The 23919-nt window shown below is 40.3% G+C and overlaps 1 protein-coding gene across 8 annotated transcripts in view; it reads right to left on the reverse strand.

The window, feature by feature from the left end:
* Positions 1-23919, reverse strand: part of ERC1 (ELKS/RAB6-interacting/CAST family member 1) — a 593813-nt gene that overhangs the window by 55115 nt on the left and 514779 nt on the right. The gene's annotated exons all lie outside the window — the stretch shown is intronic.

Here is a 23919-nt window from a genome sequence, read left to right on the forward strand (position 1 = left end):
TAAATCACATATGGAACTCATGGCAACATGATATGGAGCTTCAGGGTTTAGTAAAATAAAAAATGTTATATTATGGATATCAATAAAACCACCACCCACAGTCAGATTAGACAGGATAAAATTTCCTTGACCAGGTACTAGCCACTGCCAGAGACACGATACTGGAGCAGACGTATCCTCAGTCTGGTCCAGTTTGATAATTCCTATGCTCCTCTTTCCTGAATTGCACTTAAGGTAAGGCTGAGGCAATAGTGAAAAAGTAAACGTGTTTTGTATGGGATTTATTTAGTCAGTGGTTCTCACACAGAGATCCATGGAACACTTGCTGGTAGTCTGAGGAGAGCTGGCGTATCACATGGTGCCTGCTCTCTTTGTTTCGAGCTGCTGACCTGCTTTAAGAGAGAGTTAAAAATACATTAAATACTAACCTAACATTACTATCCCAACAAGCAAACGCAAGGGGAGTTGTCCCTGAGACTAATGCTCTATTAAAAAGTGGTCCTCAAAGTGTGAAAAAGTTTGAGAATCCTACATTAGAGAAGATAAGTAACAGTTTTATATACGTCTTTATACATTCATAGCTAAAGATTTACTAAATAATAATATACATTGAATGAATGTTCAAAGCTGTTTGGAGATATACCTGTTAGTGATTCACTCTCTCCATAACTGAATAGTTTCTCAGTAGATGCTGCCACTTTAATGATCCTTCTTAGGATAGAGAATTTAGATTTCATTTGCATGTTGAATAGAAGGGGCTTTCAAAGTTGTTGTAGACAAGTTCTAAATTCTAGATTCTGGGTTAATTTAACAGTGGTTACCACTAAACTGCACTTGAAAAACCAACAACTTAACCTTACAGAAGGTTTTCTCCAGTAAGGCAAATAAGATCTGAATTACCAGTCCCACTCTTCATCAGTCAATATTAATACTATTTGCACTTTCACAGCACTTTACAAATAACTAATTAGTTAGTTGTCAAGATGGCAGCTTTCTCTGTGGTTACGGTTTTTATTATATTTAAGACTAAATTATTTTTAAAATGATTTCCTTTTAAGTAGATGCACAGATCAGAATCTCATCAATTACACTTGAAATATCTGATCTTGATTGTTGATAAATCATAAAATAAATAAAACTGCCTCTCAGTTAACTTACATGAACTAGGAAGCATGTGTGAAAGAATGCATTATGGGAACTGATATATACTTAACATGAATTTCGGTACAGCAGCACTCATTGGCTGCACAAAATGAAAGCAATGACTTTGAGAAGCATTGCATGGTTGACAAGTTTCAATGCAGGCTAACACTTGTAAAAACTGTCTTAGAGCCATCATAGGAACAGAAGGCTATACAGAGATAAACATTGGAAAAAGAAGCCTCTCATTCACAAAACCTGTGATGTGGGACTGAAGACATTATACACATTACTGATTTGGTTTCAAGTGGCTTTCACAATGATTCAACTACTAGAACTTAGCAATTATACAGCACTTACTGTGTTTAGAGAATTAGAGAATATTTTTGAAATTTATCAAAAAAATCAAGATAGAATAACAGAAGTCTATTTACTGGTAGGATACCATTTGAAATGATTTTTTTTTTCAAGTATGAAAGTTCTTTGTTAAAGAACTCAGTCAAAGCAAAGTCATTTGGTTAATAATGAATGATAAAATCTATTCCCAACTCCATGCATAGGGCTGAAGAATAAGGAGTATTTTTATAAGCCTCTGCCTATTGGGCATGGAAACTAAAAACTTCTATGGACTTCTGAAAGCTAATTGGGGACTTCTAATTAGGAGTCTGCTGAGCACCTGGAATAACTGTACTGAGTTCCCCTCCTACAGCTATTGAATACGCAGGATGGAAATTTCTAGAACATGGCCTTACATAGGTGGAAGTGTTTATGAGGAAAAACAGCTTACTATACTATGGGGAAACATGTGAGTAACTTTCCCCCCTCCCAGCTCCAGCATCCTGCAGTCTTAACTGCTATGTCATTGGGCTACTACACAGTCACTTCCTTTCTCACCTTATGGGGTTGTGGTGTACCTCTGCTCACACCCCATGGCAAGCATTCTTACGCCACTGTAAAAAATCTGCGAACACAGTGGTCTAACCACTATATCCTGTGGGAAGGGAATGAGTGAAGCAGACACATCTGTGGCATTGGGAATGCCTCAGGCGGGAAACTGCAGGGTTAGCTTTCAGAACGTGCACACGTAAGAGCTGCGCCTTAGACCGAAGTTTTTGCTTTATGTTTCTTTGGGAAGGTAACTGCTGTGTGCATGTGCCACTCAAAGTTAAAACTGAAAATGGATATAAAACAGCACTTCTGTGTTAGAAACTGACTATGCTAGGTGTCTTCAGTTGTCCCAGATGTTTTACTGATATACCACACGCTTCCTCAGGTAAGAGATTCCTTCCCTGTGCACCACCAATCTCTTAAGAAAAAAAGAGAAAACCAACAGAGGACATTCTTATATAATGATTAATATGAAATAAGATCCTCTCCATCAAAAAAATTAAGTCTCAATTATGGTATCCTTTTTCACATGACAGGGGTATCAAAGCCTTCAACAGGCCTCCACGGACTCTCAGCTGTCAGTCTCTGAAGTATGACTTCGGAAAGAGCATTGGGTTTGTCGCTTGGTTTAAAATATTTCCTCCATTGCTATGATGAGCTATACCAGCAGCACTAACTCATCTTGTCCTCTGTTTGTAAAAGCCTCCATGAATCTGCTACTTTGTCACTACTTCCCTCCCTACTCCCTCCACTTACTCAACACTGGCCTCTATTCTGCCCTTTCACACAATCTCACCACTTCAGTTACAAGAACCATGCCTTCTGCATCTCAACACCTGCAACAGCCATCCAGTATCCATCTTCCTCACCGATTCTCCCTCTCAGTTCAAATCTCATCTGAAAATCTCTCTTTTCTTCCTTGCCTGTATCTCTTAATTTCTGTGTGTCTGTTCTTTTGTTTTAGTTAACCTAGTGGTTCTAAAATCTTTTCATACTGTACTTTACTTTTTTAGACAGGATATTCTCTGTAGGAGTGTGGGACCTAAGTAGGGTGTTCAAAAAAAGACACATCTCTCCCACTGAAATTACACCAGTTGGTTACATATAATGGGAAAGTATTAAAGAGAAAACATGATGGATGTAGCTGTTTGATGACACCTCTTTTAAATGTGTTAGTTATTTCCTCTCTCCTGATGCAGGATTTCTCATTTATTAGTATGGGATTTCTCCCTGCCTTAAAGTCTACAGGTCATTGTATAGTTTGCTTCTGCTCACCTTTTGTGTTCACTAACACTCGAAATTCTGGTGTCTATCTACAGATTTTATCACAGTTAAATTAACCCTTAGCAAAAAAGACTGATATGAGCAGATGCACAGAGTGTAGAGATGTAATATGGAACTTAGTGGTGAAATACTTTAGAAACTCTACAGGAGTCCTACACAGGGGAGCAAATAGCCAGAACTACCACGACCTGAAGACTGACAGATGTTAGATCACTGAACATCACGGGTCAATTTAAAAACCACTGATTTAAATCTATATACACACTGTATTTAACTCTATACTACATGTGAGGGCACAGTTTGTATAAAATGTTACATTAAATAAATTTATACTGGATCATGACCACACATAGCTTTCTTTAATATTTGTGAAGGATGCCCATTGCCTGGAAGACACCTTTACCTGGCAAGATTTTGAACTCAAATTTCAACTTCAGGGACAGATCGAGGTTTCTCTCCAGAGAGGCCCTTCAGAGACTAGGGAAAGCAAGAGAAGAACTAAGGCTATAAAAGCTACACACTGTCTGCATTCAGCCGGTTTGGTTAATATTCATATTGCACTAAGTTATTTTTATCAGATGTACAGAGAGGTTCCCAAAAGACTTGAATCAGGATGGGATACTCAGAAAATCTATTCTCCCATTACAAAGCATACTAGCAAAAATGACTATTCTCTGACCATGACATCAATGACTATTCTCTCAGTTTTGGTAAAACATCTGATTAGTGGAGTTCCTGGCTCTTCTAACTAGCCTAAACAAGCTTTGTTAATCCTTTAATGTAAAGTTTAAAAAAGACCCAGATTACATCATGTTAATATAATGACTATACTTGTGAGAAATGGATATGTGGTGGAGACAGTATGCCTGTCAGTGAGTTAAAGGAGTCATCTTCTACAGGCTGCTCTCTCACTTCATTTTTTTTAGTCAGAGTTGAGGGTTTCACTGAATGCACAGACATGCAGAAACAATGTGTAAATAAATCCTCCTTCTCACCGCTGCAAAGATAATGCACAGACAATCAAAAAAGGGCCTGATTTTCAGAGGTGGTGAACTTCAACAGAAGTTGTTGTGTTCAGCATCTCTGAAAATCAGGACACTTTGATTGTTAATGCCCCCTAGGGTGTCCCAGCAGGTATTCAACATGGAGACAGCAATGCCCTATACAAATGCCCCCAGGATCTCTCTACTGGTATCCACTGGGGCAGACACAAGCAGAAGATAATCCCTGTGTGAATCACCTTTCTACCCATGATTTCTTAATATAGTGCGATGCCTTGTTTAATGTCCCCTCATGATTTTACTGCAGAGATCAAGGAACTGAGTGAATTGATTTACATGCTTCACCCTCGCATTTAAAATATTTAAGATCCTGCAGAACGTTCTCCAAACCTGATGGAGAGGTTACATTCTGACAGGTCATCTTTATTTGTGAGGCTTAAAAAAGGGACTTCTTTAGTTGGGTTTAGATGCCTTTTGGGGATGTTCAGTATAACCAGTAGGGACCTCACTGCTAATGAAGAACAGATTGATGTGATCAGCAGGAGTCCAGGGAAAAGCCTTCTATGTTATCACTAAACTGGATTACCAGAACTGTCTTGCTTCATGAAGTTTCGTTTTTGTTATTTCAGCAAAACAGCATATGCACAATTCATCTGCCAGCATTTTCCAAGATATGCAGGACTGAGCATAGATTATATCTGAGATAAAGACTTTCCAATCACCTGCTTATAATGTTATAGATTTGTTATATAACCGAGTGGTATACTTTGTCAGCCCAGTTATCATGTAGTTTTAATTCATCCATATTGCTGCTTATTTGCCCACATTTTTTTCCTGGAAAAACTTGGCTGCCACATGTTTGAAAAGTTCAACTTCAAACAAATGGAGGTATACCATGTAGTACTCCTGCAGCTCAGGTGTTCACTTATCTCCAGGCCAATATATAACATGTATATATAATATGTGTTGATCTTTTAAAAACTGAATTGAAATCTTCTCTGTTCAGGGATGCCTCTTGGAGCAATACTGGTGCCTTAGGAAAGGCACATGTTACTAACAAGATCGCCTGCTGAAAAGTCTACTGTGAGTTTCTGGTTTGGATTCTGCAAAGCTAGCACCAGAGATATAAACGTCATCCCAAACCAGATTTTGAGTTTGGGATTCCCCATAATGGAGTATCCATAATGTAACAAGTTAGTATATGTTCTCTCACACTTCATTTACAGTTCTCTGGCTTACTAAACAGCGATAACGAGACTTAACTCCCTTTTTTCTCCAGCCATTTCTTTTACAAGAGCTCAAATCATCCCAATCCCAGCTTTCAAGTAATAAAGGTTGTGTGTTTTAGTTACATCTGTTCTAAAATAAACAGCAGTCCTGTTCATTGCTAATGATCCTGAGGGGTGAAAGGTATGTTGTATCTTTGGCATCTCAGCACCACATCTAAAGATTCCAGGCAGGAAGGTGTTTTCCTTTATTTCTGAGACCTGTAAAGAAGGGTTGGAGTCTGAGAATGTTTACCACAGTGCTGGTTTACACAAATAGTGTGGCCTGTGATTCAAAGCCTTAAGACAAGATCAAAAGGACATATATAGCATCCCATGATTATAGCTTAAATAAGTCTAGGATCACTGATACCACACAAAGCCTTGAAATACATCTATTGTAACTCATTTGAAGATGGTAACAATAAGTAGAATGAGTTGCTCATTTAATCCTTATAAGAATGAGATAGTTGGTTACACCTGCCCTTCTTAAAAGTAGCATATAAAAGCCTTAATAATCTATGCTTGAAATACATGAGTGAATGTCTCTGACTCTGTGCCCCTGCCTTAGTTGGCCAGGGCAAGTCTGATCCCAATCCCAGGCCACAGATAGGACTGAGGTTACTCTACTGTGGAATTATCTACCAGAAAAGGTAATACCAGTGTCCCTTGCTATAGGGTGCCCTAAAAGCAGGCAAACACATTTATTTAAGTTGACCCAGCCTTGATTATTTTCAGCTAAATCTCACCACAACTTGTTTTTCCTCTCCCATCTGTTGTTTCCTCTCCAGTATTTTTTTGCACCAGTTGGGAATTGATTCCTTTTGCTGGTAGGATGGCTTATATTGAAGGTTTGGGGGGTTTGATTCTAAATTAGGTTCCTGTTTTTTCTGGTTGGATATTTGGTCTGTTTCGTTTTTTTTTAAATTGATTTTAATGTTTTGAATGTTGGGCTTTTATTGTATGAAGCCTAGTAGCGTATAGAAAGCCTTCCTATAAAATGCGTTAACTACAGATCAATTTCACTGTAAACTCACGTTCAGAAATTTGTATCACATTAGTTCATGGCTTAAGATCTATGCCAATTAACCTGCCTGCCTGAATCTTCCTTATGCTGCTGATAGTATCTGGGTAATTCTTTCCTGCTTTTGTAAGTTCAGTATTAGGAGTAATATTTAATAGAAGAAAGGTGTGTGGTATTTGATTGTCTTTAGTAAATTCATTTTCTCTTATGAATCTCTTCACTACACATTTTGTATTGCATCAAAATCTGGTTTAAACTGTTATACTTTAAATTGTTTCAAGTTGTGACAGTTTGGAAACAGTCCCTAAATTTATCCTTGTATTAGATATAGCAATGCCATAGATGCTGCATTTTCTGACATTCTGTTCCAAAGTTCCTCCAAGGAAACTGCCATTCAGTAATATTCTTGGAGACCAGACTGCCACATATCTTCAGCTGAACAGCCTCTCATATATGTCTTGTATGTCAACTGGATGTTTAATATTTACAATTTACTCAAATTCTGTATTCTGTTTTGAGCCATGGAAATATGGGATCTCATCTGAGAGCAAAAAAATACCACTATCTGTATCCAAAAGCATATTGGTTTCGGTGTCAAGGAGTTCCTGTTCTTTATCCCAGGGTGCAATTAGTTTATTTGCAGGCTATAACAAAACTTAATACACTTTAGAACGTACAGCTCCCCTTATGTCAGCTATGGTTCCTTCCAGCCATTTTGCGGCACTGGGAAGGGAGATGGCAGCTGCCATGTCAGAGACCTTAAACCCAAACTGTAACAGGCTCCTCGCTGTATTTCTCCCCTGGTTGGAATTCAAGTTTCTCTCTCCGAGATGCTAACCAGTAGCTGCTCCAAGCTAAAAGTTTCAATTTTTGTTTCTAGACAAGAGGATAATTTATTGGTAGAGTAAAAGAAATGAAAGAAACATAAAATAAAAGATAGGACTGTAAATGAACCTTTCTATAAAACGTCATTAGGTTATCGCTATACTTATGTTACAAAGCAGGGTTTAAGGTTTCTGGACAAATATCTTTGAGGTGAAGCCAAAGTCGTGAATATGTACCAGTAACAAGCATAAAATCCTTACAAGAATGTTTTAATTAGTTAAAAAGATGCCATTAAAAAGCCAGGGGTTTCAGAGACAAGGTTACACTTCAGAAAACCTCTATCATCTGAAAACAAAGGTAACCAACTACTTTAATTCTGTCCCCACAGAGGACAACGGGATTAAGGTTTAGCCACTCAGTTTTCATTAAAAAAAATAATTAAAAAAATTAGCCTCTATGATTGCAAAGAAAAGTATATGATTATGCCTGGAGTGTATCAATGCAGGGACATCCTCCTGAGTCCTCAGACAGCCCAAACCACTGGTTCTCAAACTTTTGTACTGGTGACCTTTTTCACATAGCAAGTTTCTGAGTGCAGCCCCCCTTATAAATATATAAAAATGTGATTTTAATTTAATGCCATTATAAATGCTGAAGGCAAAACAGGCTTTAGGGTGGATGCTGACAGCTCGCAACTCCTCATGTAATAACCTTGCAACGCCCTGAGGGGTCCCAACCCCCAGTTTGAGAACCCTTGGCCTAAACAATAGCTCTGAGAGGAGTGAACTTCCCTATGCAACTCAATGGAATGCTAATTCCAAAACCCATTGTTCTGGTGGGCCCAGGCCAACACTTCCCATGAAAAGACTGTGTGGCAGAAGGAGGGCAGTGCCACAAGCCCAGCCCACTCAAGGTGATGGACCTGGCTGTGGATAGGTACTGGAGGTGCCTCCCTGCTGAAATTACTGCCTCTTCAGGAATGAAAAGGGATCCTAGCTCCCATTCCTGCTGCCCCAAGACAAGGAGGGCCTCTGCTTCTATTGCCAGCGCTGCCTCTCTGGGAAAGAACGGAGAGCCTCCTTGCCATATCTATTCCAGGTAGTGATAGTGGGGATGGGGGGTATCACCATAATGAAGGGGCAAGGCTGTGTGGATGGAGTTAGAGATGCACCACATAATGGTGCATCCAAGGCACTGGACTGCCTTAATCCAGACCTGCTATAGAGTGATACAATCCTCCCATCTTCGTTTCTTTGAAGCTGGAGTATAAAAAAAAGTGCATGGTAGAACACTGGTTTCATACATAGATGATTCCTTTACTAACTGTGATGTTTTTGTTCTTTTTCTGTGTTTTTCAAGATCTAGGCCGAAGAGGTTTAAATATGGATACATGTTAGCACTTTTTCTAGTGACATCTAGGATAACTGGCTGGCAAATCAAATCATATAACCTAATGCTATGAAGTACTGATCACCTCCTGTGAAGTACAGTGCATCCTCAGCATGTTGTAAGATGGGAGGCCTTTATGAAGAGTATCGAATTATTGTCTCCTTTATGCTAATTTGCCCAATCAGGAATTTGCAAAGTAATTTTTTCCCCTGTGGATTGTGAAAAAGGCCAGAACTGGCACAACCACTCTAGAATTAAGGATGAAATATTCTTGTTTTTGTGGTTGCTGACAAGATGAAATATTTTTTTAGAAATTGATAAAATAGTCTGCCTTTCTCATTTTCATGGGAAGAGATACGGGGTTAAGATAATATGGGTATCTTCACTGAATTTTGATACTTACAAGAAACTCAAACATTTGAAAGTATAACCGTAACTCTGAATTTCCTGTCTTAAGAGGGGAAAAAAGAGAATTATAATCTAGATGAGTGTACACAACGACAAGCTGGACTCTGCTGCAAGGTCCTTAGATTTTGTGGCACTCTGATGGAAAAATTCTATAACTGTTTCAGGTATGGTACAAACAGAGATTTTTACTGATTTAAATATGAACATGAATGTAATCAGTACAGCTCCCTCTATTATTTTTATATTAAATTCCATTTATTTTACACCTTCACATATTCAGTTTTTAAGATGCTGCAGAATGTTGTCTGGGGGCAGGGATCAACGCTCTGAGATTGATCCACTGGCAGTCGATTTAGCGGGTCTAGTAAAGGCCTGCTAAATCGACTGCAGATCACTCTCCAGTCGATCCCTGTACTCTACCTCCAATGAGAAGATTAAGGTAAATTGATGGGAGATTTTCTCCTGTCAACCCCCTGTGGTGTAGACCCCACAGTAATTTGACCTAGGAGTACGTTGACTCCAGCTACGTTATTCATGATAGCGTAGACAAAGGCTGGTTTCTCTGAAACTCAAGCTATTAAAATAAATGGGGCAGTTTTAATCTCTCAGTCACTGTTTCTCCCTGTCTGTGAAATTCTGGAGCGCATTTTTTTTTTTTTTTTGGCAAGAATGAAACTCCATAGATGCAGAATACATGATAACTGACTACAATGTTCTTCAAAGGATTCTCAACCCTAAATTACTGACGTTTTCTTGCAACCTTACCTTCACTTTGAAGTTTATTTTTGTCAGGGATTTCCTTGGATTATTTAAATGGTCCACTAGAGATTAACCCCACTTCAGGTAAAATACTGAGAAGAGTTTATTTAGATAAGAGATATCAAGTGGTATTAAAATACTAAATTAATTGCCGTTACTTGTCACACAGATTCTAGGAGATGCATCTTCTATTCTTGGTCTCAGGCTGATCACTTCAGTATTATGGTACCTCATCAGGTCAAGTTTCGTTACTTTTAGACTATCAGACTTTGGTTCTCTAAGTATTTCACCTGCTATACCATAGATCTTTCAAAGATCTGCTACTGTCAGAATGGCTATTCTTTTCTTTAGGAGAGTGGAAGAGCAAAAGTGAAGGATTCAAAAAGCCATATGGCAAGAAGATCTAACCAGCACAGAAAAATTAATGATGTGTGAGGAGTTTTCTTCAATTTCATTTTCCTAATCTGGGTTTTCTAGAGTTAGTAATTTACAGAAACAAAAACAGTGAGGGAAAGCAATTTGGATCCAAAAGATGGGGTGTTTTGTCAACTGAAGGGAAAGGTGAGAAGTACAGCTTTAAGTCTCAGACAGAAGTTGAAAGACACAGTTCAGCTGTCTGTGTGCTCTTACAGTAAGCAGTATTTACAAAATTGTAAAGTCATCACAGACCTTTGTTGTAACTATAGTTATGAGTCTGCATTAACACTCAATATGAATAAAATAGTTAGCAATATATTAATGGTTAATAAAGGAAAACAATCTATGACCATGTTTATGTTTGGAACTCTCACCCTAGTTAGGTACTGAAAAAAGCTGTTCCCTGTAGTTTTAAAAATCAGACTTAAGACATACTTGCTTTTTATGGATTACCCAATGACATCAGGAGAGTGTTAGAATGAAAAGCAGCGTGGGAAAGGTGTTAGAGAAGAATCGTTTGCATTGCAAAAGCATGGAATCTATAACACAATCAAGACTGTAATCATTACAGCACTCTAACATCAACACATTTCATTTTTTAACCAACTGTTCTTCTTGTCTTTGATTTTACAGAAGTTTCAGTTCAGAATGGAATTTTCTAAGCAAGTTGTGCCCCCCTGCTATATGTGGATTGCTCACAGACCCTTACACAGAGCAGCATTAGTTGATATCGTTAGAAAGTTTCAAAACATATGCTAGTTTGACAGTGCCTCTATAATAAACAACAAGGATCTTTCCTCAGCCTGAGAGGAACCTTAGATTTTATGCGTTTATATGGCATTAAACATTAGTGAGTTTCAGTAAGCTATTACCCCCAGTCCCCCCAGGTTTTCACTAGAACATTTTTAGCCTCACATTTTTGTTGTTATATGACCCAGCACTTCAATAGCCTTTGCCTGCAGCTTCAAAGAGTCCGTAGAGAGTAGTATACCCTCCTCGATGAGCTGTTCTTGGCGAAGACAAGTTGCCAATAGACACAAATTCCTAGATTCTAAAGTGATGTGAACTGCTCAATGTCATCTCAACATAGGACGTCTGCAATAGCCCAGAGCCCAGCTGTGTGTGTATAAATGTGTGTCTGTCTGTAAGATATAAACAGCATTGATAGCAACATTATTTAAAAACTTTGTGCTTGTGATTTAGTTCTGACAGATTTTCAAAGTTGGCTGCAAAAAAACCAAAAAAAGTATAATTTCAGCCTTCTCTCTCTCTGCCTCACTTTCAGCCTTTATGATAATTACTGGAGGGAGAAGTACAATAAACTGTCTTCCTAAGCAGGAGGAGAAGTTTTGCTACACTAAATTATATTAATGTTAGGAATTTTCTTTGTACAGCAACTTGCGAGGTCTGGCATCAGCTAAAAACAGCACTGCCCCATATGCAACATACAAACACACAGACATAAAATTCCTGTCTGTCCACACCATCCCTGTGTGTGGTCCACAGACAGAAAATTCCTATCCATCCACACTGTCCTTGTGTCTGGTCCACAGACAGAGAAAAAATTCCTGTCCATGCACTATCCCCTCATATGCAGTATGCAGACAGAGGATTCCTGTCCATCTGCATGTCCCCCTCATGCAGTATATGAACACAGATCATTATTACGTATCAACATTATTACGTATCAACTTTTTTTTTCTACTAGGGTTATTTTTTCATATCTAACCTTCATAACATTCAGGTAATGATGCCAAGTGGCAAGATTTAAAAAAAAATACAAGTTCTGTACTGTGCTTGTGTTGACTTTTTTTTTACCAAGAAGATCTCTCTCTATATAAAATTTTTGACAGGAAAAGAGTGGGGACAAGTGTCAGTTTGGTCACATCAGCTTGCTCCAAAGTGTCTGAAAATCAGCCAGCGTTCCATCTTGCACATCTACTCCCAATCTGCTGCTCCTCCTACAACCTGCAGTATATTACCCTTTCTAATCAATTAGAAGCCCACTCATAGGGTTGAAGGACATGAGAACATAGTCCTGGAGCAAGCTCAGGTTATACAGTCCACCTCTCCTGTAGAGCCACCCACATAAAAAGAAAGTCCTTGGAACATGGGATGAAAAATCAAACCAATCACTCAGTCTTGCCTCTGCTGTTTTATCCTCTCAGTCTGAGGTCAGTAAGCCTATGTGAAGCAATGACACAAATCATGCAGCACTGACAGAAGCAGAGGAAAAAGTAGGGATGAAGGAACAAAAGGATAGGGGCAGAAAACCTAGACTGATTTACTTGCAGCTGGAGGACTTGAGAGGGATCAGGGAAGTCAAAGGATTTATAAAATCCCCATAGTATCATAAAAGGCAGCAGGCTGACAATAGGAAGGACAAGCAGAGTTTGATGGTTGAGAAGGGTGGAGAAGAGGAAATGAAGAGTTATATCAAAATTTTGAAGAAGTATTTTTAAACATCTGGAAATGATGAGGAGAAAGACGGAACAGATGGACAAAGAGAAACTGGTCTGAGTCCAGATTTCCCCACATTTTTCAGCCTCTAGACTCTTCTTACTCCAGTCAAGCAGAACTCACTGAAACCTAACCTGCCTCTTAGTGGGATATAGAAGAGGTTTGAAGGGGGACACAAAATAGATTTAAAAATCTTCCCAAAACATTAAGGTACATTACTTATTACTTCCACAGAGCAAGTAAACCTCTGCAGTCTTCCAAGTTTTACACAATGAATATGTGTGTGTTTTTTATGGGATATTAATTTTTTTTAAACCAACATTTATGTTAGCAGTTGGCAGAATTTTGGTGTTCTGGTTTAGGTAATGGAAGCAAAGCCATGGTTTTATCTGTCAAAATCTGGGAGGCACTCTGGCATGGTATCAGAGTCCACAGCTGAGACACAGGCAGATTTGGGAAAAGATTTGTTTTTAACTTGTTAAAAAGATTAATTAGGGCACAAATGGTGAAATTATGCATATAAATTCCAAGTTCCTAGTGAACAGAAAAGAACAGCTTAGCAGTATCTGTGTTGTAAAAACAAGACAGATAACTGGACAACTCATGCCTTAGAATTTATGGAGAACATAAGCAGGCCCAAATGGGCTAGCTCCCTTTGCTTTTTATCCAAACAGCAGTTGATAAATATTTGCATGAAATGCAGCTTGGGTTGGCGGGTAAACATGTGTATGAATATTTGTGAAGGTACTAGAAAAGAAACATCTGGAGGCAGGTAAAGGGCAAAGTCCTGTCATATATTAAGGTCAAACAATAAGAAATAGCAAACTAGCAAAATGGCTGTTCTTCATAGTGGATTCAAGATAAGAGATCTCCTGCTCACTTCAGACATCAATATTGTGATAATGATTTCATCATACATTTGGGAATTCAAACTTTATGAAAGTTAAGATGTAAACTTCCTCCTGGACCATTAGCAATTGAAGGGCCTACAGTATGTTACTACAAAGGTCATTTACCCTACATTTGAAATAATTTGTTAGAGCTGACCAACTATTTTCTTATGACCATGTGATAGCCATGCTTTGGCTGTCCCCACTAGCAGTAGCGAACAAGAGTAAGAAGACTTTTGATATTTAAGACTGAAGCTTGCTTTCCATTATAAGTCTAATCTTTAGCTACTTCTTAGCTATTTCTGGGTGCGGAGAGACTCCAGGGAATGAAGCCTAACTCAATAATGCGATGAGGAAGCAACTCTCCCACCACCTTGATATCCCTGGATTTGAGGAATCATGTCACCTTCTCTTCTCAGAAGTAAACTTGTTTCAACACAGATCCACTTAGAGGCAGCTAGAGCTGGCCTAAACGCAGAATTTCTGGTTCACAGGAAATTTTAGTGTTTCAAAATTTGGGTTTATTCGAATGCAGAAAAAAATATTTATTGCAAACTGGAAATTTTTAAAATGGGATTTCAGAAACACCAACGTGGTGTTTCCAAAATGAAATGTGCTTCCTGGGACTCTGAAATTAACATGATACTTGCCAGTTTCACTGCTGCCCATTACTTAATAGCAGCAATGAAACTGACAAGAATCATGTCAATTTCAGATAGCAGTTGCTAGGGCTTTGAGGGGCCACAACTCAAGGCAGCTCTTCCATATGGATTATTCCTTGGCCAGCTGGCTCCCTGGGCTGCCTGACTCTTGGAGTAGCTGACTCAGCGAGTAGCTGACTCAGCAGGCCCCTGGTGTCATGCAGCCCAGGAGTCTAGAAGCCCTCCGTGTAGAAGGGCTATCGCTGAGCCAGGGACCCTAGAAGCCCAAGGGTTCCCAGCTCAGAGGCAATCTGTGTGGCACAACTGCCCCAGAACCGTGAAACCTGAAAAGCCAGGGTCCCAGTCTGTCCACACATTGGAGCTGCTGATCCTAGATGCCTTGAGCTTCCTGGCACTGGGACAGCCCATGAGATGGGTCTACCTTGGAGTCACAGACCCTAGAACCCTGGGGTCCCCAGCAGCCCACCAGGTGAGCTGGCAGGAAAGCAGGAAGGTTTCTGCTGGAGCACTGCCTGATTCATTGAATGTTCATTGAACCTGATATGTTTGTGCAAAACATTTCAGGCTCAACAAATCGGCATTTTTAGACAAAACCCTGTTTCATCACCCTAGAGGAGTAGAGTACAGTATTTCTATTCTAATGGCAACATTTTGAAAAGGTCCACCCTGAATGGGAAGGAAGGAAATGACAAGTGGCAACAGAATCTTCACAGTCTCCTACACAGGCAGAAGATAGTAGATCTCTCTCTCTCTCCTTCCCTCCCACCCCCGCCAACATTTTCTCCCCTATAGAAATGACACATAGTAGCATCTTTCCTCCGGTAAAGAAATTCCTTTATCTCAACAGAACAGGGTGGAAAGGGAAAGTTACACACCTAAGGAAAGAGAATCCATGACTTCTGTTGCGCACCAGTACAAAATTACATTTTTTATTGGTGCATAATGAGTGTGATTGGACTCCCCCTTGCCTGTTTACGTAGAGCATGCAAGCAGTGTTGTTGGTCATTACTTTTCTGTTCTGATTCCTTATGAACTGTAGGAAGTGGAGGCAGCCATTGTGGACAGCATGGAATTCTAGCAGATTTATGAGTAGCATTGTCTTTGCTGCGGACCATAACCCCTGAATTGTGTGATGTTGCAGGTGTGCTCCCCACCCTACGGGGAACACATCCATTATCATCATCTGTGATGGAGGATCCTGTTTAAATGGGATCCCCGAGAACACGTTGTGTGGTTGAGTCCAGCAGGCTAGTGATTCCTTGACTTTGGGAAGCATTGTTAATCGTCTGTGTAATATGTGCTTGTTTGGTCTGTATATGGTTCCTAGCCATCCTTGTAGGCAGTGCATATGTAACCATGTGTGTTTCACCACAAATGTGCATGCTGCCATGTGGCTCAGAAGTTGGAGGCATGTGTGGGCTATAATCTGTGGGCTTGTCCTCGCTATAGGTATGAATGTCTTTATCATGTTGAACCTGTCTCATGGAAGTGATGCTTTCGCTGCCACTGAGTCAGGAGAACAGATCCTTCTGATGCAGAAAGTGGTGCAGCACCAAGAGCTTCGGTACCAAACAATGAGGAGCCAATTGTATTGCAAGTGCAGTGTGCAGAGCCGGTGCAGTCTGTGTTGGTGTTGTTACACTAGCAGTATTGGGCTGTGGCATTGTAATTGGGGCGGTTGTCAGTGCAGACTCCTTTAGTACTGTTGGTGCTGTGGTGGAGATGGGTGGCTAAGAGCCAGAGGTGAAAGTTAGCTGGTATGGTATGGTACAGTGTCAGGACTGGACTCGACTGGCTTCTCTGGCGATAATTTAAAGGGCCCAGGGTGGCAGGGCTCTGGAGGTGATTTAAAGGGCCTGGGACTCCCCATAGCGGCCCTTTAAATCGCCTCCGGAGCCCTGCTGCCGCTACCCCAGCCTGAGCCCTGCCACCCCAAGGTAGTGGCAGCAGGGCTCCACAGTGATTTAAAGGGCCCAGAGATCTGCGGTGGCTGGAGCCCCGGGCCCTTTAATTCTCCCCAAGCACTGGGGCTCCCAGCCACCTCTGCAGCTGGTAGCTCTGGGGTGATTTAAAGGCCCTGGTGCTCCCAGCCACAGTGGGAGTCCCAGGGCCTTTTAATCTTTTGGTTGAGACCACGCCCTGCTCAGGACTCCAGCGTACCATTAAGTTCTTTAAGTTACTTTCACCCCTGCTCAGAGCCCTTAGACTCCACACTGGAGCATTAGGTTCCGACGGTAGCCGACGCACAGGCGGTGCCAGACATGCCCAGTGTGTCGTAAGTGTTGAGCCACAGTGCTGCTAGCACAGATGAGAGCAATTTGGTCGGGGACTGTTTTCTGCTGGTCTGTTTTCTCTCAGGCGAAGAGGATTTTTGTGTGGATTTTTTGGTATTTGGAGACGGTGGTGGTGAAAAGACTGGCCAGGAAGAGGTTTCCTGCCCTGGATTGGAGGCTGGTCTTAATGACTTTTCCATCAAAATGAGTTTCAGCTTCAGGTCTCTATCTCTGTGTGCCCTCACCCAGTTTGTTACAATGGGCACATTTCTGAGGAATGTGAGCTTCCCCTAGGCAACGAACACATTGAGTGTGCCCACTGACACAGGCATTGCCTCTCTGCACATGCATCTTTTAAATCCTGGTGAACCAGGCATTTCTCTAACTTAATACCAGTTGTACTAAAGAAACAAGAAATAAAAAAATTGTTTTTGAAAGGGATGTAAAAGTCTAAGAACTGAAACTTAACCTATCTAAACTATCCTAACTCACTAATTTACCTAACAGTAGAAATGAAGGTTTTTAATGGGACTGCTGAGCTCTGTCTCAGGCCAGGGAAGGTTGAGAAGGAACCGAGGGGTCTGGGTCACACGTGCTAGATGACGTGCCAATGGCACACGAGGCAGGCACCGTGCATGTGCAACCTGTACAGGCACTGCTACTAAAACTCTCGGACCAAAGGCGCAGGGATGCACCATCGCCTGGAGTGGAGCACCCACAGGGATCTCTCTCAAAGAAGAACTATCACTTCCTTGTGCTGTGACATGATTGATGCCTGTCATATGCACAGCCCAACACTGAACAGACTCTTTTTCGGTGGCTCGGGGGTGGCATGCTGCATTGCAAATTCAGAGTTAATTTCCAGATTTCTGCAACCTGCTGAAAATCTGTATTTTGGTTTATTCTCCTCCATATATATTACTTTGTATTTTTCCCAATTCAATCTCATTTTGTTATTTCCTACCCAGATTTCTAACCTCTCTGTCTTTTTGTTTTGCATTTTTCCACTACATTTTCTGTCTCATTTAAAAATGATATTACCTTTATCTCCCAACCCTCTCTCTCACACAATTTTCTGGAGAAAAACCCCTCACTTCACTCTTCCACACTAGCCATTCTCTCTGTATCCTTTGTTTCTTCAGCCAGAATCTAGAGAAAGTGCTGTCATGTCTCCCAAGTCAACCTTCCTTAATAACTTTGTTTGTTTCTTGCCTATTTTTTAAGTATGGAGACAGTTTCTTGCTGTACGGTGTGTTGTGATACTCTACTTAGGAAATGCTATTAAAAAGCTCTACTATATACTATGGAAAGATTCTATATGAACATGCATGTGCAAAAACATAGTTTGAGCCCCTATATGGGTATAGAGACATCAATGTGTTATTGAATTGGAATCAGATCTAGTTTATATGTAGGCATGTAGAAAGCGTGGCAGGAGATGGTCATAAGGGTTGAAGATTACTGATGGCTAACGGTGGTATGTCATTCTTTTTGTTAGCTAGTAAGGCCCCATGCTACTGAATCACTGCTTTATTTAAGAGAAAGTTTTAAAGTCACACGAATGTTATGCCTCTTACCAAGCTATGTTTAATTGCAGACCTTCTGGCTTGTTTTATGGCTCCAGTATGAACCAGTGAGTGGTAGAAAGGTGGGTTGATGTTTTTGGATCCCTGTGCCCAGTGTTCCGGTATGGTATCTTATGCTTTCCGATGATAATCCATAATCCTTTTGGAATTGCATCCAGCTATTTTTAGGGCTCATACAGAGAGTTGGGTGACATTTTTTGGCTGAAACAGTTTTTTGCCAAAAATGCAGATATGGCAACACCTAAATGTTTCATGGTTTTTTTGGTCAGTTTTCCCAAATTGTTCATTTTGAGAAAAACAAACTAAATTCAGAAAAAATCTAAACATTTTATTTTGACATTTTTAAATGAAATGTTTTGATTTTTCAATTTGAAATGACTTTTCCTTTCAAAATTTCTTTTAATTTTATTTAAAAAAACATTCAAAGATATTTTAAAATGGTCAAAAATGAAACAATCCATTCGACCCATTAATGAAGGTTACTTACCTATAACTAAGGTTTCTTCATGATGAGCTCTGTATATTCACACTTATGGAACGCTCTGACCACTGAACTAAATAAAGACTGCATGCAGTACAACTTTCACCTTGGTCTTTTTTTCATAAGCAATAAACAACTTTGGGGACTAGCTAAATTGCTTAATCAGTCCTGTCTAAATAAAAACCTAAAGGCTTCTAACATCCAGAGTATGTAGTTTAGCCTCCCCCTCTTCAATATGAAGTTTGGGAAAGAACACTGGCAAAATTTTATAGACTGGTTTATATGAAAATATGAGATCCTTTTACGTAAATACATTGGGTTTGTACAAGAACTGTGTGAAAAACTAAATGGCTGATCAGCCATTAATGCACCTAATTCACTTTGGCTATGTCTACACTACAGCAGCACGGCTGTATAGATGGAGCTGTGCCCCTGTAGTGCTTCTGGTGAAGATGCTCTAAGACAATGGGAGAGCTCTCTCCCATTGGCTTAATAACGCCTGCTTCCATGAAGGGCGGTAGCTATGTCGGCAGGAGAAGCTCTCCCTCACAGCACAGACCACAATGCCGCTTAGGTTGCTATAACTTATGTCACTCAACGGTGTGGATTATTCACACTCTTGTGTGATATAAATTAAACTGAAGTAATTTATAGTGTAGGCATCCCCTTATATGTCTTGCAGAGGTAAATGACTATCAAAGTCACTGTCTAAATAGACAAAATAAATTACAGCTTCCCAAAGGCTCAGAGTGAGGTCTTATCAATTGTGAGAGCACTATGTTTAAATCCCAAGATAGTATAGGATATCTTATTGGAAGGTATAAATTACTGAGGCCTTTTAAAAACCTTTTAACGATATTATTACTAAAAATTGATTTTTCCCTCCACAGGCACATGGTATGCTGATATGGCTGAGAGATGAATCTTCACTGAAGATAGTGAGAGAGCTCATTTCTCAAGGTATAACAAACATTGTAAAATGAAACTAATTGGTGTTGCATATGGATCTGCATCAAAATATTTTCTATTTATGACTAGAACATCTTTGTGTTGACTCTTCCCTGGAATATGACAATCCATTTTGCACATCTAATGAACAACATTTTTCTAACAATCCTAGAGCCCTATTCCCCAGGCTGTTAGATGAAGAGACTGAAGATCTGGATGACAAACCGTCCAGTGTTTTTTCAACAAGTCCTGTACTAGCAGCAGAGGTGCTATAAGTCCTCTTGACAGGTGCATTAAGTCTGGATACCATTGTTGCCTGGCCCATACTGGCGCTAATAAAATTACATTGGCTTTGTCCTGTCTTATCTTGTTTATTACTCTCTGGATGAGTGGGAATGGGGGAAATTTATATATTAATCCCTGATGCCAGTGTATTTAAAAGGCATCTGATATTGAGTCCCTGTTGCTGTCTGGTCTTGAGCAAAATTTCTGACACTTCCTGTTGCTGTTGGATGCCCACATATCTATTATCAGATTCCCCCATAAACTGAAAAGGTGCACTACTGCTTTGTCGTTCAAAGATCACTCATGCATCTGACATGCTGAACAAATGGATTGCTGCTGGGTGAACATCCAAAGACTTTTGCCTTCCTCCATAACTATAGGGAATGAGTCCCCCGACCCCTACCGCCTTTGCTTGTTCAGATCATACAACATCGTCATATTGTCTGTGACCAGCTGAACTCCCTTGTGTTTTACCTGCTGTTGAAATGACTTTAGAGCCAATCTGACTGCTCTCAGCTCTAATACACTGATATGTAAATTCTTTTCATTGGGTGACCAACGAGCTCTAACAACTTGTTGTTTAAGTGAGTCCCCCATCCCAGTGTGGATGCATCAGAGGTAAGTATTGTTGGAGTATTGCCTTCATTACATTCTGATCATTTGACTGCTACAATCTGACTGCTCTCAGCTCTAATACACTGATATGTAAATTATTTTCATTGGGTAACCAACGAGCTCTAACAACTTGTTGTTTAAGTGAGTCCCCCATCCCAGTGTGGATGCATCAGAGGTAAGTATTGTTGGAGTATTGCCTTCATTACATTCTGATCATTTGACTGCTACATTAGTGATGTTAACATCTGCTGTGGAATTATTTATTTCTGAAGAACGTTGTCTAAATATGTTTCAAAACTTATTGCTAGCCAGTGCTGAATGCCCCTTATCCTAAAACGAGAATATGGTATCACTAATGTGGTTGATGCCAACAGACCTATCAACCAGAGAAAGAGGAGGATTGACTGTTGCGGGAATTTGAGATAAACCTTTTATTTTTATAAATCTTTCCTCTGCAAGAAAAGCTCTTGCCATGGCTGAATCAAGTATGGTCCCTACAACGAGGGTCCTTTGGGTTGGACTTGAAGACAGCGTCTCCCAAGTTATTTGTAATCCCAGACTGGCAAAGAGGACACATTTGTTTTTATTTAATGGGATGTCCTCTTATACAACACTGTTATTAACCAATCAGCCAGCCACAGATACACAAAGATCCTCTGCCTTCTTAGATATACTGCTACTACAGATAGGCATTTTGTGAACACTCTGGAACAAATCAAAAAGAGGACTTTGTACTGAAAATGTTCCTCTCCTACCCTGAAACATAGATAGTTTCAATGACAAGGTCTTCCTGAAATATGGAAATATATGTCTTTTAAATCTAGATCTGCAAACCAATCCTGAAGGGAAAGAGAAGGGATGATAGAAATTAGAGATAACGTGGAAATGAAATTTCTTTATATAGTTATTAATTTTCTTAAAACCAAAATAGGGTGAAGATCCCCAGTCTTCTTTAAAATTAAAAAATAACACATATAAAAACCTCTCCCTCTCTGATCTGGTGGTATCACCACCATGTTTCTTAACTTCAGTAAAGATTGAACCTCCGCTCTTAGTAAACCAAGGTGAGCTCGATCCCTGGTCAGGGATGACATAGGGGGTTGTGGTGGGGGGAGACTCTTGAGCTGAATTGTACAGCTGCATGCAATAACTTCCAGGATCCACCTGTCAGATATTAACAACTCTCATTTGTGATAAAATTGGGACAAACAGTCCCCAAATTGTCCAGCCAGAATGGTTTATAACTTCTGTGACAAAGTTCCTCCTCTATCTTGGTGGGTCCTGTGCTTATTGGCAGATTTGCTCACCTCAGTGATCTTCCCCACAGTCTGAATCAACTCCTCCTGTGTCTGATCAGGAGTTGGGAAGTTTGAGGGGAACCCGGGCCCACCCTCTACTCCGGGTTCCAGCCCAGGGCCCTATGGATTGCAGCTGTCTATAGTGCCTCCTGTAACAGCTGCATGACAGCTACAACTCCCTGGGCTACTTCCCCATGGCCTCCTCCAAACACCTTCTTTATCCTCACCACAGGACCTTCCTCCAGGTGTCTGATAACGCTTGTACTCCGTAGTCCTCCAGCAGCACAGCCTCTCACTCTCAGCTCCTTGTGCCTCTTGCTCCCAGCTCCTCACACGCACTTCCTCTCCTCTAGCTCCTCCCCACCTGACTGGAGTGAGCTCCTTTTTAAACCCAGGTGCCCTGATTAGCCTGCCTTGATTGGCTGCAGGTGATCTAATCAGCCTGTCTGCCTTAATTGGTTCTAGCAAGTTCTTGATTACTCTAGTGCAGCCCCTGCTCTGGTCACTCAGGGAACAGAAAACTACTCACCCAGTGACCAGTATATTTGCCCTCTAGCAGACTCCTGTACCCCACTGGTTTGGGTCTGTCACACTCCATAGACTTATGTAAAATCTGAGACTTTGTAGGAACCACAGCTGATGAAATAAAAGAATTCTTCCCCTTCTTACTACAAAGCTTATAAAATTTCTCTCCTGTTAATATTCACAGGCTTGATATTGAGGCTGATGACAGTAACTCTTCCTGTTAAGGAGCGAATGTAGATGATGATGAATACTGTCTTTGATAACTAAATGTTAGAGCTCTAGACTCTCTTATTCACAGGAATGAAACCTAGACATCTAGCTGTAGATCTCACGTTTTTAATTATTTCTAGTATTTCATCCATCTGTATGCTAAACAGACCTTCCCCTTCAAAAGGCAGATCTTCAATCCTCACCTTCATTTCATGGGATAAGTCTACTGAACTGAGCCATGAATGCCATCTGAAAGCAATGGCTGAAGCTACTGCCCTAGCTGAAGAATCAAATGCTGCTCTCAGATGATGCTTGGCAACATTCTGTCCTTCTGTGAGCAGGTATTCACCAATCTTCTATGTTCCTGAGGTAAAGTATTAAAGAATGGCAACATCCTACCGCATAGATATCTTTTGAAACTGTTTTTTTCTTTGATTCCATGCCAAACAGGTAACTATACTATTATTATAACTAACTACTAGCAGTGTTTAACTGTGTAATAACTAACATTTAAAACTAGATAACAATCACAGATCCGGAAGAATTCCAGAGCTCCATACACAGACTGTTCAGCTGGTCATGGTTAGAAGGAACTGTGGCAGCTGGAGCGCCATGCCCTTTTATACTTCCACCCTGGAATGCTCGACATTCAATGAAGGGAGGGGCTAGTGAAGCCCTTGGGCACTCCAATGGCTACTGCTAGCTATAGCTCTAATGTTCAGGCTGAAGCAGCTGGAACATCCCAAAAGTGGCAATATGCAAAGGACACACGAAGGGGAATATTTTTTTTTAACTTCTCAAAACTGTAAGTGAACCAAAACATTTTCCATTCAGCTTTATTCATATACTGTGTGTGATACAATTCTTCAGAAGAAGACAATACATTCTGTCTTTCCAGAGAGGGACAACTGGTTGCAATCTTGACATGTAAAATGAAAGAATATGGGAACTTTTTCTGATAAAACTACCTTGTAGCGGATGAGATCCCATTTATTTTCCCCAATCCTGAATCCTTTAATACAGTGGTTCTTAAGCTTTTCCATATCAGTACCTATTTTTCCACATCATGACTGTTCTGAGGCTGCACTTCTTCCTTTTAGCTGCTATCCCCCCATCCCATTTAGTCATGTAGGGAGTTGCACCTCATAGAACCTATGTCATATTCCACCCCTGAAAGAATCATTTAAAAATGCCAAAGCCGATCAGTAAAGTATTTAGCAAGGTTTGAGCCAGTTCAGCTAAGAAAACCTTGTATCTTTTGTGAGCTCAAACAAGTGATTCAAAAC

This window comes from Gopherus evgoodei, chromosome 1 (assembly GCF_007399415.2).
Source record: "Gopherus evgoodei ecotype Sinaloan lineage chromosome 1, rGopEvg1_v1.p, whole genome shotgun sequence".
Taxonomy (NCBI): domain Eukaryota; kingdom Metazoa; phylum Chordata; order Testudines; family Testudinidae; genus Gopherus; species Gopherus evgoodei.